Below are 19,325 nucleotides of genomic sequence, written 5' to 3'. Positions count from 1 at the left end.
ATTTCTATTTCATAAATAAAAGTTAAAAAAAAATATAATGTTTGGTTACATGGCAAACCAACAGAAATTACCAAAGCAATGCCAAGTTGGGAAGACCTTAAATGATTAAGGAGATCAGTTGATAGATGATATGAGAAATGAAGCAACAGAAAATCGACTTGTTCACAATATCTGCTTTGATCTTACAGCTTGCAATGGAAATTGCAGTTCCGGTGAACACTGTACAATGAAGAGCAGAGAGCTGTGACAGCATTATGAGATTGTGCAGCAACAGCAACAAAAGCCAGCCAAGGCAGAAAGCCTGGCACAGAGAAGTCTCAAGATTGCATGGTTTTCTTGTCCAATACCAATGATTGTTCAAGAAGAACCAAGAAAAAGCAAGAAGAAATGAGAGTACTCATAGAACATTGACAGGGGGGTACAAAAATCCACAACCACCTCCTTCCAGAGGCAATACCAGAGAATTACAGATTCATCAGTTGTGATTACAACACAGATTCTACAGAGAATACCATGGTATCTTGACAACTGTTTCATTTAGAAGGTAAAAAATGAAGCGTACAAGGGGAGAAATGGATGCAAACATCAACCTCATAGAGGATCTGTGTTTTATTTCATAACACAATGAACTGCAATTCTTGAAAGATTAAAAAACAAAAGTGGAATACATCCTCCTTGGCATGTACATGTGGTAACATATACTCTGAAAATCCTTGCTGTCCTGCTCGCTCTTTTGGAAAAGTTGCCCTAGCTATGAACAGCATACGTTCACATGCCACCTCGTAAGTGAAGTGCCTGTGGACCGAATCTCAAGGGTGGCTCATCCTGTGGCAGTCAGAACCTTCCCAGGCAACGTGTATGTGGAAACACAGCACAGCCATTACAAGGCAGTATGCATGAACCTGTCTAGGCAGCAAGGGGTTTTTTGGTGGTTAAAGGAGAAGCAATGGAGGAATGCAGCTCTGTTAATACAAGATATGCCATGCTGCTGGTTCTCAGTCCTGAAGAAGATGCCGTAGTTGTGGTCCATCATTAGTGCGGATCAACCCGCAATGGCTCAAGGATGCTGTTATTGACTCAGATACTCAGAGAAATGCAGCTAGGCTTCCAGGTGTCCCTGTGGTACCTGAAAGTCTGCAAAACGTAGTCTGTGAATATCTTTTTAGACTTCATAGGTATGTTCTATAGGACTGATTAACATTTTGACAATAACATATTTATACTTCTATGTGCTTTTTCAAGTACAGAATGTATGGAAATTCTTAATAACCTTTTAACTAGTTCAGTAAACCCTGGTACCCAGGTCTTTTTACTGCTGTGAAGGTAATAAGCCCAGTTATTAAAATCCCGTTGTGTGGTCTTTCAATGTTCTTCCCTTAGGAAAAGAACAAAGACTCAACAGTTTCAAACATTTTTCCTTTTTCCATTAAAGCCCCCTGTAGTCTGAGGTAAAAGCAATTTAATAAAGCCTCTTTCTGATGTTTACAGCGTTAAAAAGAAGAAAGGAAAAACTTCAGAAAAGTTTACCAGAACACTAAAACAAATTGGTGGCATGTTTTTTCTGACACTTTTGTGATGTCTTCTAGACACTTTTATATGTCATCAGACCAATTAGCCAAAAGGAGACCTATCAATCAGTGAACAAACTGAACTAGAATGACTTCATCATTTAACAGGAATAGCACCTTTTCAAACATTACCATCCAAGTTTCATTTCTTTGAATCAAAGTGGGACATCAAAGATATTAGATTAAGAGTGAAGTTCTATAACTGCTGAAAAAAAGTGATGGGCCAAAAAAAAAGATTAATCAAATAGAGGTGCAAATCAAAGCAATGAATCTCTAGCAGAGATTTTAGTACAAACATTAGTCTTTGCACATCAAAATATGAATGGCAAAAAACTTTACAGAATTTCTCGAGTGCTAATTATTAGAAACTTTGGACTTCTGAAAAAATTACTTATAGTTTAAAACTGATCTGCTGGCATATATATATATGTCTTAAAACACTGGAAGTACTAGTGTGTTATAATGTCTTGGTACAAGACCAGGAAGGAACAGCAAAGTGTTTTAACAAAAATCTTTCTACATATATGAGCTCGTTTTAGTCTGTGTATGTCCAACATCCATTGCTAGGGGACTAGCTCTGAAAGCTACACTAATAATACCATGAATTAATGATAAATGGATATATGAGCAACTGTAAACAGGGTACCAGTTATCTGAGCAGGGTACCTGTGAGCCAAGACATATTCCTAAGCCCAAGACATTAGACAGTGTTTGACTGTATAAGGCCTGAACTTGGGCATATGGATGACAATGCATTTTCAAAGGCATTTACTTCCCCTTTGAAGACCTAACTGTAATGTTTTCACTCTTGCAGAATAACAAAAAGCATTCAATACCTAGGAGTCCCCAGGAGGTAGCCAGGTGTCCAGTGCTCTGCCTTGCATTTTTTGGGGGGGCCTGCAAAAGTAGCTAATTAGTCAATTAGACAAGCAATATTTTGCTGAAGTGACATATTCATTTTTAAGCTTGACATCAGTGAAGATCTGAGACTGCGATTATAGTTAGCTTTCTCTTACCTTACAAATCAAATATCTCTCTCAGACATGAAAACACAATCACCACCAAGCAAAGTAACATCTCTTTACTGTTAAGCACAATACAGTTCAGAGTGAAAACCCATGACAGCTAAGCTGGATGCATTCAAAAGCCTCATGTGTACCAACTTAAAGAGCAGAACAAGGGGCGACTTCCCTTGGAACAAGTGGTGAGATGTGAGGTGGTCGCTATGGTGTCCTGAGAGGATGAATTTTCTCACAAGTCTAGGCAGGTTAAACCTGCCTTTTGCCAAAGGTTAGACCTGGGAAAGTTGATGGTGGGCCTACAGGACAATAACTTTGATACCTTGTTTAGAAAACTAAGCACTGCCCTATTTTTACATGTGGAATCTACAGCCATTAACACTATTACCAGGGGGTTTGTTACCCTATCTTCACGCCAGTGTTCCTGCAAAAATACAACAGTTATTTCCAATTCCTCCCTCAGTAACAGATGGGTATGAGAGCTCCTGTACTGAACACATGAATAATGAGCAAGACACATATTTGGATAGAAACAACACAACTAAGATGTCCGACTTGTCCTCTGCTTCTTTCTCTTGTCCATGCTAGTCCCACTTTATAACAGTGCTTTCAAAGGATTTCTCTGGAGAGGACACTGGAATTAAATTATGTCTCTACTTTTGATTGGCTGCAAAGCAGCAGGCAAGCAACCAAAGTGTATCCAATCTCCCCCACAAATTACAGTAAGTAGCTGCTAAGATAAACTTTGCCAAGCTGGTTAATGCTTAGCAGCACTGATGCTGAAATGTGCACTGGACTTAAATAGAAGAATATTTGGCAGTAGGTAATAAAATGAAGAGACAAATCTCGTAAGACTCCAGCTAGTGCAAGCTGATGTGTTTTGAGAAGGAGAAAAAAGTGGAAAATGAGACTGGAGATAAACAGAAGGGTTATGCAAATATTTCACATTTGGTTATCAGAGGGCCTCATTATGTGAAAAATATTGAGGCATCTGTTACGAAAACACCTTGGCTGCATCTGAAAAATCCTTTTGCTGTATCCACCACCAGGTCTGGGTGATGAACATTTTGGATGCAAGTGATATCTTGATAAAGTGATATCTTAATTGTCTTCCTAGCAAGGGACCCCTCCTGTCTGACCTGTCCTCCCCACCTGACCACAATACCGGAGTTTTGCAATACCAGAGTTTTGGCAACCCTGATAAAATAAATGGAAGCTGAAGGTCTTGCAATAACAGGACAGTGCCTTCGTCTGGCTCTCCAGGGAACTATCCCTGGCAGGATGCAGAGGGAAAAAGGAAAACTAGTCATTAGGGAAGCAAGGAGAGAGGAGCAATGTAATGAGGTGTCAGCTGGCAACTTCACAGCGAAAGCACTCCTTTTTCCAAAATCAAACAGTATTCGACATTAGGCAAATCTCGTAAGTTTTAAAATGCTGTCGGGTTTTAGTCGGGTGCATCAGGACCTCACAGCAAACCACGCACAGCGTCAGCAGCCACGGTCCCGAGGGGATAGCACCGTGCGTTTCCCCTACATCCCCGTGCTCGTCCGCCGAAGCAGGCGGCGCGATGGCTCGGCTTCCACGAGGTGGCACTCTTGCCAAATGTCTCAACATCTTCCTTACCAGCTGAAGTTAAACCCGATGATTTCAGTTCGTTTAATTCCACAATATAAAGATGAGCACGGCAAATCACCATCGCCGCCGAAAATACATATACGGTTAGATTTTGGAGATGCAGATCGTGTAAATTCTCCCAAGATTATGTCTTTGTAGCAGATGCAGAACTAAAATCAAGGCAATGTGGAGGTTTGGAGACACACATTACTACACTGGGAAGGCGCCAGCAGAGACCAGCATTTCCTTTTTCTATTCCTGCTTTCATTTACATGTCTTTGAATACAGCATTGCACTATCCACAACAGCATGATATCCACACACAATCTGGCAAACCCCTGCTCTGGCAATGTTTTATCTGGCTTTAACTGTCACCACTGCCACTGCCTTGGCCCTTTGTGCTCCTTTTTGCTGATTCAGCACGCCTAGAAACATTGACATGTAAACCAGCAGCATACAGATATCCTCTCTGAAATCAGATTACACAAGTGGTTAAAGTCTAGTGAACATACAATAACTCTGAGGAAAGACTTTCGCACTGTGAATAAGCTTTGAAAAGAAGATGAAAGTAAAGTCATAAGGAAGAAGGAAACATATGAAATCATTTTCTGAAGAGATGGTACAAAGCGCAGCAGAGTTAACACTACTGATGAAGAGCAGGTACAATCATATGCACTAGTGAGCAGTTTCTGTAAATAAATGGAAGAAAGGAATAAAGAACAGAAGTTTAATAAGTTTGTTAAACATTTTGGGAAAACTGACTTGCAAAGACAAGAGTGCAGGTATCCTGGTTAAAAAGACCACTTATAAAGGCAGCAGTATTCTTGCAAAAACTAAAATCTGCAGAGACATTTTGCCATTCTTACTCCCTGCAGAAGTCCAGCCAAGAGGACAGGATGTGCAGGAAAGCAGCTTGGCCACAACCATTTGCTATACACATAATGGGACAAACTTACAATGGGTGCCTTTCCATTAAATTTCACAGCCATCTTTTGGCTCCTAGGAATGATACAAATAAAAAAAAAATCATTCAATTGTTTTTTGCATGTGGATACTTTTCCCTCTTTGGATGAACTGCAAATGTAGTTTTATCGGAAATTCAGGGTGGCCAGTGCCATTCTCCAGTTTACCCCAACAGTCCCCAGAACTCAGACAAGTTCTGAGACTTAAACAACTAGAGGTCTGTAGCTCAATTTTTACAACATAAGGCAATTCTCCCACCTATTTTTTGCCTGAAAAGCTAACAGTCTAACTAGTACATATGGAAGTCAGCATTTTTTCCACCCCGAAGTAGGCAATAGAGAATATATGCAGTTGCTTTTCCCTATTCAGAGAGGTTGGAACTAGATGATCTTAAGGTCCATTCCAACCCTAACCATTCTATGATTCCATGATTCTATTCCTACCCTTTCTGTGCAAAATTGTCACCTCTTGTTAAACAAGTGATATACTTTGCTTGATTATTTCAAAAGGTGTAAAGTATTTAATGCTGATTACAAGAAGATACATCACAAAAAGGAAATATATCATTACAAACATTGCAGAGAGATTACAGACGTGCTGAGATAGCTCGCAGGCCTTGTGATAGGTCATGGTGGACAACATGCTGACCATGACTCAGATGAGGACCCTGGCAGTGAGGGGGGCAACTGCACATAGGGCTACATTAGAAAAAACTTGAAGGAGGTCATTAGTCCCCTCTGCTCTGCCCTGAATTTGCATGTCTACAAACTGGTCAGAATCAGAACCAAAAGTAGTAAACAAGAATAACTCATCTTTCTTTAATAGCAACAAATCAATCCTAGCCTAGCCTAGCCTAGCCAATTTTTACTCTAACTGAACTAAACCAGACTATAATTATGAATGCCAACATTTGCTGTCTACACCAAGTAATTATCATACTATCTTTACTTGTCTTAAAGGGCTGAGCTTTCAAATATTTTATTAAAAAACCCCAGACAATAAAATATTATATTAAAAAATAATAAAATTCTTATAATGCTCTTCAGCATAATTTTAATCCTGCTGCTTACATCCTTAAATATGCTTTTCAGAAAATGCAGAGGATGCAATATAGCCATGTCACTCCTGCTGGTAGAAAAGCTGATTATAGCCATAATTCTGACATTATTCTTATTTACGTAGCATGAATACCGATATTCTACATCTGAGCTTTCTCTGGTTGAATGTATTGCTAGACAGGGCAAGAGAGACCCTCTCCACATCACATGTACACCCAGTCTTACCTTACTCTTGCCTCCCCACCCCTTTACCCCAATCTTTATACACTGCTTCTTTTTATTTCCTTTAAAAGCCCTTGAAAATATGTTGGAAAGAGCTGAAAAGCCATCTAAAAAGGAATGAACAGTCATTTTGGTAAAAACATGTAACTTCTCTACACTGTAAAACCACCTAGAGCTCCAAGGACAAAGAAGCCACTCTGATGGTCAGCTTGTCAGCTCCTATCCATCCTGTGAACAAATAGCACTTTGGGAAACTATTCCTTTGGCACTGGCTTAGCCTTTCTCTAAAGAGGAGACATAATAGAGTATCGTAAAAACGCCCTCAACCAATCTCTCCTGAAATACTGTACACTCAAAATCTACTTGCTTTTCCTTTGTAACTCTCGCTCTATTTCACAGGATTCACAAAAGCATGCTGATTATGACTCGATTCTTTAGATTCACTCTTTTCACCCAAGAATATCTTGTCTACAAGCAAGAGAACACAAGGCTTGGCTACACAGAGAAGCTGGTATGCAGGGAGATGATAGATAGAGGCTGCATTTATAGCACATTATCTTGCAGTAATTCCTCATGGAAGCACAGTTTGCATTAAAGGTACCGCTAGGACCTTACTCCCCTTTGAAAATAGGCTGTACTGCTCCAAGGATTAGAGTGGACCAAATGTCTAATTCCTATCCCAACTTACCGAATAGGGCTTACTTGGCAAGAATAAATTCAGCCTTCTTAAAGCTGTCTGTGGGGTTTTAATAATGGTGGTACTCTTACATAGTTTATCCTCAAAATCGTTGGTGCTCACAGAGACAAGTATTCACACTACGGAGAACTGTTTTCTCAGCAGAGGTGGCAGCAAGGATTTGTATCATGAGAATGAAATGTTTCTCTCTGGTCAAGCATTTTGGTGTGTGTGTATTATATCAGTGAACTTAAGTAGCCTTTCCAGAAACAGACGAGTTTCTGTTCTGCAGTAGAAATTCTCAGGGTGAGCCAGAAGGGGGAAGTTTAGTCTGTAGCCTGTGTATTCCTTTAGGATCCTGCTGGATAAAATATGCTGTAAAATATGTAAAGTGTAGGGCACGTACAGGCACAAATAGAGCTGACTTATGTTTCCCAGGTAAATAAGGTAATAAAATCACTCTGCCTCTCTATCCCTCTATCATTAATAACATTTCTGACCACAGCTGATGGAAGGATAACAGCCTCAAACATACTTCTGTCTTATAGTGAAAATGGATGGCAAGGTACGGAGGTGCTCCTAGTGTCAGAGCAACTGCTACATAAACTCAGACGCACATATTCTTAGGAAAGCAGAGAATCTCACCCAGAAGAGTCCTCAGAAAACTAGGCATCCAAAGTTCTCCTGCTTTTGGAGCTCACTCTTTGCTTCTGTGGGGCTCAGTAAGGATGTCCCTGTTACCAGACCACCTCCATTCTTTGACTGAACAGTGATATATTATGTAATGTTATTCTAAAAATTTCATTCAGCACTCAGTTTCATAATACATGAGAAAAGGTTTGAGTGTCCCTCAGTTGGACAACACAGTCCCTATACACAAACATTAAGCAAATACCAAAGCTTTCATTCCTTTTTATAAAACCACTAATATTCTTACTAAGGCTAATTAAAAGAGTGAACCAGAACAAACTACAGATGTATTTCAGTGTCATATAAAGAGAAGAAAAGGCAGTTTTCCGATACTAATAAATTGCATGATTTTTTGCAAAACAGCACAAATCTAATTCCAAAAGCAGCACACAGCTATGTCAACAATGGATGCTGACCACAAAGAAAAGAACAATAAAGTACATTAATAGGAAAGATTGGTGTTTATATCACAGACTTTGAAATAAACTGTTATATCATATGCACTAAATGTCTTAGTAATATTCAATGGAACAAAATAAAGCAGTGAGAAAGGCAAGAACACATTTATCCAGTGCTAGTAATTACCATACAAGTTCCACAAGAGAGCAGTATATACTTGGCTTTGAGAAAGAAATGACATGTACCTGCTCTTTTCCCGTCCTTTTCGCTCTTCCATTATTATTATTCCATTTCAAAAAGGTAATGAATGCTAAACGCACCCAGTCAGCTCGTACAAAGCAGTTCCCAAATGTCGGGGGGGCTACTATCTAGCTCCAAGCTGCCAAAGTAGAGGGTGGTCACATGAAACATACAATAACTGTTAGGACAGGATAAATTAAAAACTATGAAATATGTTTCACCATGAAACTTCTTAAAGACATATTCACTTGTAGGAAGTTGATCTATTTTTATTAATGATTCACAGATATACCATGGGACACAAATCCATGATTAGGTATATGAATATATAAACAAAAATTTAGGTAGAATAATTTGGTAATTATTTCAAGTGCACTGGAAAAATTAAGCATGAGTACGAAAAACCTTTTTTTTTTCTTCAGTTCATAGAGAAAGATGTTTTTGCCATTTTACTATGCTACCAGTTTTACATCAGTAGCACACAAAACCATGAGTATTTCTACACACTTCTATTCCTGAAGGAAAAGGGTTTTAAACCTCTCAGACATCAGAGCTTTCTCTGAAAACTCCAGAGTAAAACCCCAAAAACAAAACAAAACCCCCAACAAACCTGTTTTATAGATGCCTTTAGCTGCATGCTTTCCATACTTCCATAAATCCTGTAATTCAGGTAAGAACGTTACTGGTCTGTGCTGAAACAATCATAACCTCTCCAACACCAAAGCAGAACTGCAGGAGAAGTTCAGCTGAGTCACTCTGGAAGAAGAGGGAACAGAACTGTCCACATTAATGCTGAAAAAAACCCAAATTAAACCAAAACCCACTCCATAATACTTGCAATATAATTGAGAAAACAAACAAACAAACAAACAAACAATTGTGTTTTGGAGGACATCTCTCATTAGGTTAAAAAGTCTGATTAAATCCCCCTCATTGAGTGAAGAAGTTTGTGTCTAAACAGACACTTTGGCTGATCCTGTTGAAGGGGCCACAGTGAGCAAAAATGTCTGACTGCTCCCATTAGCATTTCTGGCTAATGAACTGCTACACTGAGCTCTAGTTTTCACCACTATCATGTTCTGTGGAAGACAGGCCCCATTCAACAGAGATTTAGAAAGATGTTGGGAGGCCAATAGAACAGACAAAACATCAAGCAAATATTTAAATACTAGCAGTGCTTGGAGAACTAGGAGATTTGTTCCATTTTGAAAGTAATTTAGAAAAGAGTTAGCAATCATAGATGTCAATTAACATCAAACCAGTTGTAAAACATGTAGATGACACACTGGCTCTTCCTTCACTTCAGTGCATTTGGAAATCACAGCATTTATCATTATTTGAGCATGATGCTGGCACTCCCCTCCCTCTTTCCCCTGCAACTGTGAAGACAAACCTTTCGTTATAGATGTCTTTCAGATTCTCTCTTTGATATTAATTTCCAGAATAATGAAGAGAACTATTAAGGGAGAATGATACAGGACACAAACAGGAATTTCTGATTTTTTTTTCCAAAAGCAGCAGAGGAATTGTGTTACAAGAGGTGGGTCATCAATAAAGAAGCAGCCATCTGGATGGCTCTAGCTGTTTAACTAGCTTTTTGTCTTTCTAAGTCTAAGTCTCAGAGCCTCAGAGACAATCCCGTCAAAGACATTTGTGGCAAGATTGATACTAAAGCAGAAAATATGTCACATACAATCTTTCTAAAAAACCAATCATGCAAACAACTGCAATTTGCATCTTCCAGTCTAAAGATGGCATTTAACTGTGCCAGAGCAGCCTGATAAATAGACAGATAAATACTCTTATGTATGATATTGTTTTCTTGCTGTATGCTAAACATTTTGGAGTCAAGACTCCCCTAAACACCAAAAATGCATCAGTCTAGGATGACTAATGTGATCTGTAGGATTCATGTTAGTCCTCAGCTTTGTAGGTGATTAGGCCATGTGAGTCTACCAAAGACAAGCAGTAGAAAAAAAAAAAAATACAATTACCAATGAGGACTTTGGATGCAATTCCATCAGAAATTGAGATTTTCTTTTTATTATTTTTTGTTTTATATATACAATTGCAGGATTTTTAAAACAACAGTGGTAAGGATAGAACAATGTTTCATGTAGTCCCTCTCCCTGTTCCTTAACTCAGTTTAAAGGTGCACAGTTTAGGTGTTTTTCATGTGCAAAACAATACGGTCCCAGAGATTCTTCTTTTTTTTCCTTTTCAATTACTCGTTCTAAATGTAGTTTTCGAAATATCTGATAAAGAAGTTCCATGTTCTGTCAGCATAATTTAGATGTCCCTTTGTGCTAGAATGATTTGTCTTCAAATGTAATCTACTGCTCTTAGAGATTTTATGGTTGGTGAGGGTCTCTGCTTTTCATAATCCTGACTTCTACTGAAAAAAAAAAAAATGCTCCCTTACAAAGAACTTTATATTACAGGCTATCATGGTTTTGCAGTCATTAGCAGTTTATTTCACTACACTATTATTTGCTACAGGCTGCAAGCATTTGCAAAAGACATGAGTGAAAGAGAACTTTGATACTTGGGAGATATATTGGACTGGCAGGTAGACACTCTTTTCAGGACAATCTATGAGCTACCCAGAGTATTGTAGGATAGTTGTGTATGTTTGACACTTCTGAAATTGCATTTTAGGTAATGATACACTTCCCACCTGCCTAATATCTATTTTCCAATCAATTCCAATCTGCTTCCCAGGACAGTAAAATGGTTTCTTTCCATTTAACACATACCTTTCTGGTTAATGACTTCTTTCTTTTGTTGCATATAATAGGCTGAATGCATATTAGTACCCATAATTTAACCATAACTGTGATCAAGTCTATTTTCTCTTAAAAAAAAAATAAATCTCCACTACTCACAGTTTACTATCATACTGCATGGAAAAATATATTACTTTTGATACTATATCAGGAAGAAAATAAGCACCAGAATTACCTATACTTTGGACCATACATTCACAAACAGAAAGTTCTCATGGCTGCATGTTACATTTTATTAGTTTCAACTTACCCTAGGATGCAAATAATAGTTTTGAAAATAATAGAAATATTTCTACTTTATATAACCCAGAGATACTGCATCAAACTTCTTCCAAGTGCATCTCAGCCGAGCCATTTATTTTTGTGACGCTTTTAAAAGATAAGGATTTGAGGACACTAATTTTTCTGCTTCTGAATTTCACACATTTTAGCCATTTTTCCAGAGGACATGAAAGAAATATGCCACATTGTGTAACAAAGCATAGTACATTCCCAGATTTAGACAGAATGGACATGGCATATTTTACTTATTGTTCATGCATCATTTGTTTTATTTTGAGGAACTCTGTCCTTTTCTGTTGTACTGTGTAGCCATGTTATGTGAACTGTAAAACGAAACTCTAGTTGTCATTCAAACATGCTTGCTGTCTTACTAACTGGAGAATATTATCTCTCTCTCAGATATTTTGGCTTCTGAAGGTTAAGGTCCTGGGGATTCTGCCAGAAGGCAGATGCTGGGCTGGCAGACGGCGCATCCTTCCAGTCATGGGAGTGCTGCCCTTCACTTATCCTGAAGGAAAAATCTTTCTAATACCTGCACGACAAACTTTTTAAACTTGTCTTTTTCTACTGACAAACTTAGTAGCCCTGTAAAAGGCCAACGGTTCCTTTGGGATCCAGTCTCGCTCACTACCCAAGGATGATCATGGTCTTATGGCCATCATCTACTTCAGCTTTTGTTTTTATTCTTTATGAGGAATGGCAACAGCAATATGCTAGGTTCTTACTTTGCTCCTTTGACAGAGCAAAGTATTCTCCTGTTTGATCTAATACGTGACTAGTTTACATGTTTCCTTACCTTCCATGCCACATTCCTGATCCATATAGCTAACCTCTAATCCTCGCCAAGGGCAAACAAGAGTAACTGTCAGAAACTGGATTAGCAACAGAGTTCTGAGCTTAGTTTATGAGGAGAGGCTGCCTAACTGCACTTCTCAGCTTCCCAGTCCTATTTAGTTTTTCAGGTGTGGGACATGAGAACAAGAGAAGATGTGTGACCCGCACCAGAAGAATTGGAAGGGAGAATATAATGCAAAATCATGGTCATTTTTAAAAAGAAAAACAATATGATGAGACTGATCTTAAAATATTTTAAAATAGTGGGAAATCACTTTTTTTCCTCTGCTGGTCAAATTTTGATTACTTTTGTTGAACCATACACGTCTGTTAGGATCCTGGGGTCAGGGGACTGCAGCAAGGCACAAGGGAAACTACTGCAAGGCAGGGAAATGGGACTCTTATTGAAGTTGCAACCAGTTTCCTTTATCAGGGATTATCTTTACCATCATGGTTTTATATTTAAGGGCAGAAAAATAATTTCACACCAAATGACTTGCAGCTGGAATTATTTCCAGTTCCAAAAAATGGGTATTTTAACTGGATCTATCTGATTTTTGCTTAACATCCACCATCTGAGCCCAACAATTCCTGTCCTCTGCAACTAGACTTGTTAGTGTGCAAAGTAGCCTGAGAGAAATTTCTGGCTCTTTCCTACTATCTGCTCACTGATTTCTGCTTAAGGCAACAGAAATATCTCAGCTGCCAAAAACAGATGCTCAAACAATCAAATACCTAACCAGTTATACAAACTAATTTCAGCTATAAGCAACCATAATTTCCACCCTCATTTTCAGAAACAAGAGGGAAAACTTATTTTCAAAATGAAAATCAAATTGCCTAACCATGTGCACTTTCACTTTCCAAAAGTAATTATTAAACTGCTTAACTCTGGCAATTTAAAACCTCCTGCTGTGAGAAGCAGGTATAGAAAAAAGCATAATGAGGAAGACAACTCTTTTCTCAATTCCTGCAAGAACTGGCTTGAAGCAAGTATTGACTACAAAAGCCTGCTGAACTTCCAATCACGATAGCTGTAAGGCTGCACCTCCCTGATGCTGAATTAGCTGGTACAATTTGTGTTTTCCAGAGGTGCCAGTTGTGAGGGACTGAGTTTTTAAGAGGATCGGCACATAGTCTCAGCAGAAGCAAATGCCTTTGCCTCATATTCACTGGTTGCTTAGCGAGAGGTTTGGGGGTAAAAATAAAGCTTATGTCTAGAGTAAGAGTGGTTTTTGCAATCTTGAAACAAAACAAGTCTGGATATCAGAACTCCCTTTTTTATAAGCACATTGCAAAAACAAATTGTTATAAATAATACAATTGAAACTTAGTACCTAGGCCATCAGTCTCTCTCGGTGTAATCATCATCTATCAACAGCAAAAGAGAACATTGTTCAATTACAACATGCTCCAAGAGTATGTAGGCACTTACTTCACAATTCCCCAAATACAGCAGCATATTATCTTTACTTAAAGGTTGGAAGACTGGGGTCTAAAGACTAAATGTCTTGCTTTGGGAGACAGAGGTTTATCCATAAATTCTAAGAAAAGACTACAGCTTTCCTACTGTCTCAGAGATGTTTTCATAAGGCCATTTTTCCCACTTCATGTTGCTTTTTTTTTTTTTTTAGCAAGTCTAATTACCATCCTTTGGCAATCATTATATTGAGTCAAATTAAAATGAAATTAGATTGGACCTAATATTTTTCCTACTTTTTTTCAAAAACTAAAAATGAAATTAGTTAGATATAGCAACTGAAAATACAGGACACAATGAGTAGCACGCATTTCTTTATACGTCAGAGGAGAAAGAACATAAAATAGCAAAGAAATGCTTCATTTCATTTTACAATATATGTTTTGGTAAGTGTACTTTTATCAGATTTAACTTTCAAACACAAAGTTTAACATGCTTGCAATATTCCCTGCTGATTTTCATAGGGCAGTAAGAATTACAGCCAAAGGACCTCTTTAAAGTCAGTATTTTGGCTCATATATTGGCCAGATTTTGTTCAAAGGTTCTTTGTGAATAATAAACGAGTAGGATAATAAAATGCAGCCTTCCTTTGGAAACGTTAGTATACTATAATTTGGTTTATATAAAAATTAGTTTTCCTTTTGTGAATGCGGTAAAATTAAAGAAACATAGTTAATATTTCTCCCTATCCCCACATATTTTAAAGCTATTTGTTTTAATTTTCATATTTGATCAGTTCAAATATTTTAATGAAGAACAGGTTCTTATTTTACAAGAAGATAAGCAAATCAGAACATTCTGCTGTAATCACAGTAGTGATGACTATACATAACCAGCTTTAAAATTGTTGTTAAAGTGTAATTAAAGGAACAGCAGTGATCTCTCAGATATTTTCTTGATAAAATACCACTGTAGATTGTCAATGCTGTACATATCTACCTAATATACAGTGGGGTGGCAGGAAAAAGGTAAAAAGCAATCCGGATGTTATGATCAAGGTTGGAAGGAGGAGGGACATATATACAGATGTACACATATACATTCATATTCAAAATGAAAATATATAATGCATATTTTATTGTAATACATTTATTTTTTATATACTTAAAATTTTATAGAGATGCATTTATTTTGAGCTGCAAAATCTGAAATAATACTAAAAGCAAAAATGTAAGCCTCATTTAACATTCAGACAAAACTATTACTTGAATTAGATCCAAATTCATAGCCAGGTATCTGGTGAGAGAGCTTTTTTAAGAAAAAAAAAATTACTACTCATCCAGTGTTTGTAATATTCAAAGCTGTGCTGAAGAGGCTGTATGACATTTATTTTTCTAAATACAGAAGCCCTGTTCTAGAGCACTGCATGGAGGGATGTGCACTGCATTGTAAAAAGAACTACAGAAAAAGCTAAAACAAGTAGAAACATGGACAATCTCACCTAAATGCAACAGAAAACCTTGTTTGCCTTAAACAGAAAATGAAAAAGAAGAGGTATTATCATATTGGACACCAGGATGCCAAGGGCATAGCTCATGTTTTGCTGCTGTGAAAGAACAATTTGTTGCTAATGTTGCCATCTGTATTAGTGAAGCATCACATATGATTTCTATAAGAAGCTATTAAAAAAAAGAAATCAAAATAGTCACAAAAGATATTTATAACTGATGTTCTATACCATATTTAAAATGAGATGAGGGTGTAAGCAGACCTACAAAAAGGGCAAAAATCCAAACTGTGGGAGAAAGAGTTGGCTGCCTATCTCACTAGCTGTTTGACAGAGCTGGGGAGTCACCTATAAATATCCAGTTGATCTGTCTCCAAGGCTGAGCCACCAAGCACATTTATGTCTTGAAAAGACAACGTAGATGTGAAATGTAATTCATTCATGTTGCCTTTTTCCTTGGACAAGAAACAAGAATCCAGGCTGGTAGGAAGGAGGCAAGTAGACAGGTGGACAAGTAGACATAAAAACCTAATTTTTGCTTCATGTTTAAGTCTGCCTAATGGTGGATGTAGCAAGGATAAGTGTGAAACCTTCAAACTTGCAGTGTTTCATACAGACAGGGTGTTTGAAGCTACCCAGGAAGGAATTTGGACACTGCGTAGTGTTTCTTTCCCAATTGCAAAGAAACAGCTTAGATACCTGGCATGATGATTAAGAAAAAGTGCACTCCAGTAAGCATAAATCAACCCCTCCCCCTGCCATGATCAGAGAGCTGAGACAAATCCCATCACTCCCAGGAAACCCTGAGCCACCACAGCAATAGGGGCAGCTGAGATGATAATGAATGGTGTAGAGAAGGGAGGATGGCAACTCCTCATTAACAGAAAAGCAGGCGGACAGTCAACAAAAGCGAAGCAATGACAGAATTCAAATCTGAAAAATACCTTTGTTTCTTCACACAGCATGTTTTTAGGCAGACCTGTAGTTGTGGTCAATCCGTGTCACTGATTTTTGGCATTGAAGGTGGAAAGGATTGACTTAGAGTAATCATGGTAGATCATATCATAGTCACAACACTAAGTTAATAGTGGCAAAACAAATTGGAAAAGTTATGCTGTCTGTGTCCGGATTCATGGTTTCAACTGTTTTTTTTCTCGTGTGAATCATGCTGACACATTTAGAGAGGGCAAGTTATGATCTCTTTCCTCTGAAGAATCTGTACCAATTGATTTGCCAATTACTTGTCAGGTTTCCTGGTATTTCCACTAATGTCAGACCATGGCATAAGCCTCGTACTTCAGAACTTTCTGCGGCTCAAGGAAATGATGTTACTGTCAATCTTCTGAAGGAACACATCCCAGGATTTTTTCCTTGAAAACTGTCATAGGGATGCGATATGAGAGTTACAGAAATAATTAGGATTGTGTATACATGAATCCTTCTGTTATTGAATTGCTTTGGATTTTGCTATTGAATTACACTGTTCAACATATATGAACATGTAATTCCATGTAAAATTTTGCTGACTTACTAAATAGGTTGCTTTTTTATCTTTCATGTCTATTCAAACTAAGATCAGAGACTTGCAATAACAAATGCCTTAAAAATCTATCTTATAGTTTGTTACTTATCAACAGATAAGTACTATTAGATAAGTACTTACCCTACTAAAATGTAAAATAAAAGGCTAAGCAGTTGCATATGACCCATGCTATCTACAAATAACAAACCCAGCAACAGAATCAGGAAATAACACAGATTAACAATCATAGCATTAAAAAAAAAAAAAAAAAAAAAGAAATAAAAATGTATTAATTTTTAATAATATTAGCTTTAAAAGATGAGAATTCTGTTATGGAAGATGGGTTTCTTAATAATGAAGTATGAAAGCAAATACTGAGCCAAAACCATCAGACTTCTTAATCTGTATTTAAATTCTTGGTAAGAAATAGATTGACTTTAGTAGTCAGTAGTAGTCACACCTGAATTAACTTTTGGTTGTGTAAATCATCTGGGAATTTGATATTATTACTATTCTTTATTAAAAATGGAAATAGATTACTTTAAATTAATGAAGATCTGTCATAGCTTAGGTATAAGAGACTGAAAAGGGAAATAAAGGACTGTGCCTGAAAATTTTCACCAGTATTCCCAACATTGCTTGTATTTATAAGAACAAAACTATTGAAGAATATACCTTTCCAGTCTTTACAAGATAAAATTGCCTGTTTGGAAATGTCTGACAACTTGTGAGGGACTCTTACAAACAATACAATCATTTTTTGAAACAGAACATACTGGATATTTTGTAAGCAAGATATTTAAGATACAAGAATAGGTTTCTCAGTCAGGTACCAGCCCTCAATCATCATGAGATGATGACAGGAACATAGAGACCCCAAGCGTGTAATGAGCCCAGAGAGCATTGCCACAGATGCTTTGAAAAATATATAGTAAAAACCTTACAAGATAACAATAAAACTGGGAAGCATATTTTGTTTACCTGCATTTATGTTAAAAAGCCTTTTGAAAACAGGCAGTGTGGTAGGCATTGAGTTGCTTTTCAGGTGAAGGTGACAAATTTTGGGGTCTTTATACCTGTTGTAACATGTTGCTCTGAAAGAAAGAAAAATAATTAAACACCATGTACATAGAATCAGAACTTGAAATACTAATAGTATTTTATTTAACCCATACTGATTACTTGAAATATTAAAACAATTCTGCAGGAAAGAAAGCATTAAAATAATCTGTGTAAGCACATGTATCCATGGCAAATCCAGTTGGCAGCCAATCACAAGTGCTGTTCCTCAAGGCTCAGTATTAGGGCCAGTTCTGTTTAATATTTCTGTCAATGATTTGGATGAGAGGATCAAGTGCACCCTCAGTAAGTCTGCAGATGACACCAAGTTCATCTGCTTGAGGTTATGAAGGCTCTACAGAGGAATCTGGACAGGCTGAATCGATGGGATGAGGCCAATGGTATGAGGTTCAACAAGGCAAAGTGCTGGGTCCTGCACTTGTGCCACAACAACCCCATGTAATGTTACAGGCTTGGGGAAAAGTGGCTGGAAAGCTGCCTGGGTGAAAAGGACCTGGGGGTGTTGGCGTTAAGGTCTTTTCCAACCTAAACGAATCCATGATTTTGTGACTCTATGAAATTGCCTTAGATTTCTGAAATTATGAAAAATCAATTTTAGAATTAAATCTGGAAAAAAAAATCCAGAGATGATTGGAAGATGTTTATAAAAATCAAATGTTTCTTGGATATTTATGAACCTATAGAACTCTTTGGCAAGAAGACATATAATTTAAAGAAGTCAGAAGCTGTTCCAAGTTTTAAAACATTAAGAAACAGGAGTTTAATTGGGAGCAGGAATGCCCAGCTACTTTCGTGCAGTTACCTACTTATGCTGTTCCTGAACTAAACTACAGTAAATATTTAAAAAATAAACAAATAAATAAATGTGAATCATTCTTTCTCCTTTGTCTGAATTGCAAGAAATTCAGGGCTCTTCAGTTCCCTTAACACTTACTCTGACTAGCAATTGCATTAAATTGAAATATATAATTTCCTAGTATTTAAACATTCTCTAGTGCCCAGGCACTTTCACAATAGTGAAAGATGGGTTTCAATTCAGCAGGGGTCCAAATACTCCCTCTCCTCTGCTTGCAATATCTCTTGCTTGTTAATTGTAGAATGGCAGCTCCCATTTCAGCTCCCATTCCTTACACATCCCAGGCATTCAGCTAGGTCTGGATTCTCTTCTGGGGCCAGGTACCCACACGTTACACACCCAAGTTGTAGGCATTCATTTGCTCTACTATATCTAGTACTTACCTCTCTATATCTTATTTCCATGTTCCTAAAGTAGGACCTCACAGATACTGAATGAGAAAAGACTATTACTAGTTAAAAGGCATTAATTTGCTAATGAAGTGTAAACATACAGATAGGTTCAGCTGAGGCAAATTTATGGGCAAATTAGTACCCTCATTACTTTCTTTGATGATGCAAAACTTTGACTTTCACAGAAAGTGTAAAAT

Source organism: Strigops habroptila, chromosome 1 (assembly GCF_004027225.2).
Source record: "Strigops habroptila isolate Jane chromosome 1, bStrHab1.2.pri, whole genome shotgun sequence".
NCBI lineage: Eukaryota > Metazoa > Chordata > Aves > Psittaciformes > Psittacidae > Strigops > Strigops habroptila.
Note: the sequence above shows the minus strand (reverse complement) of the source record.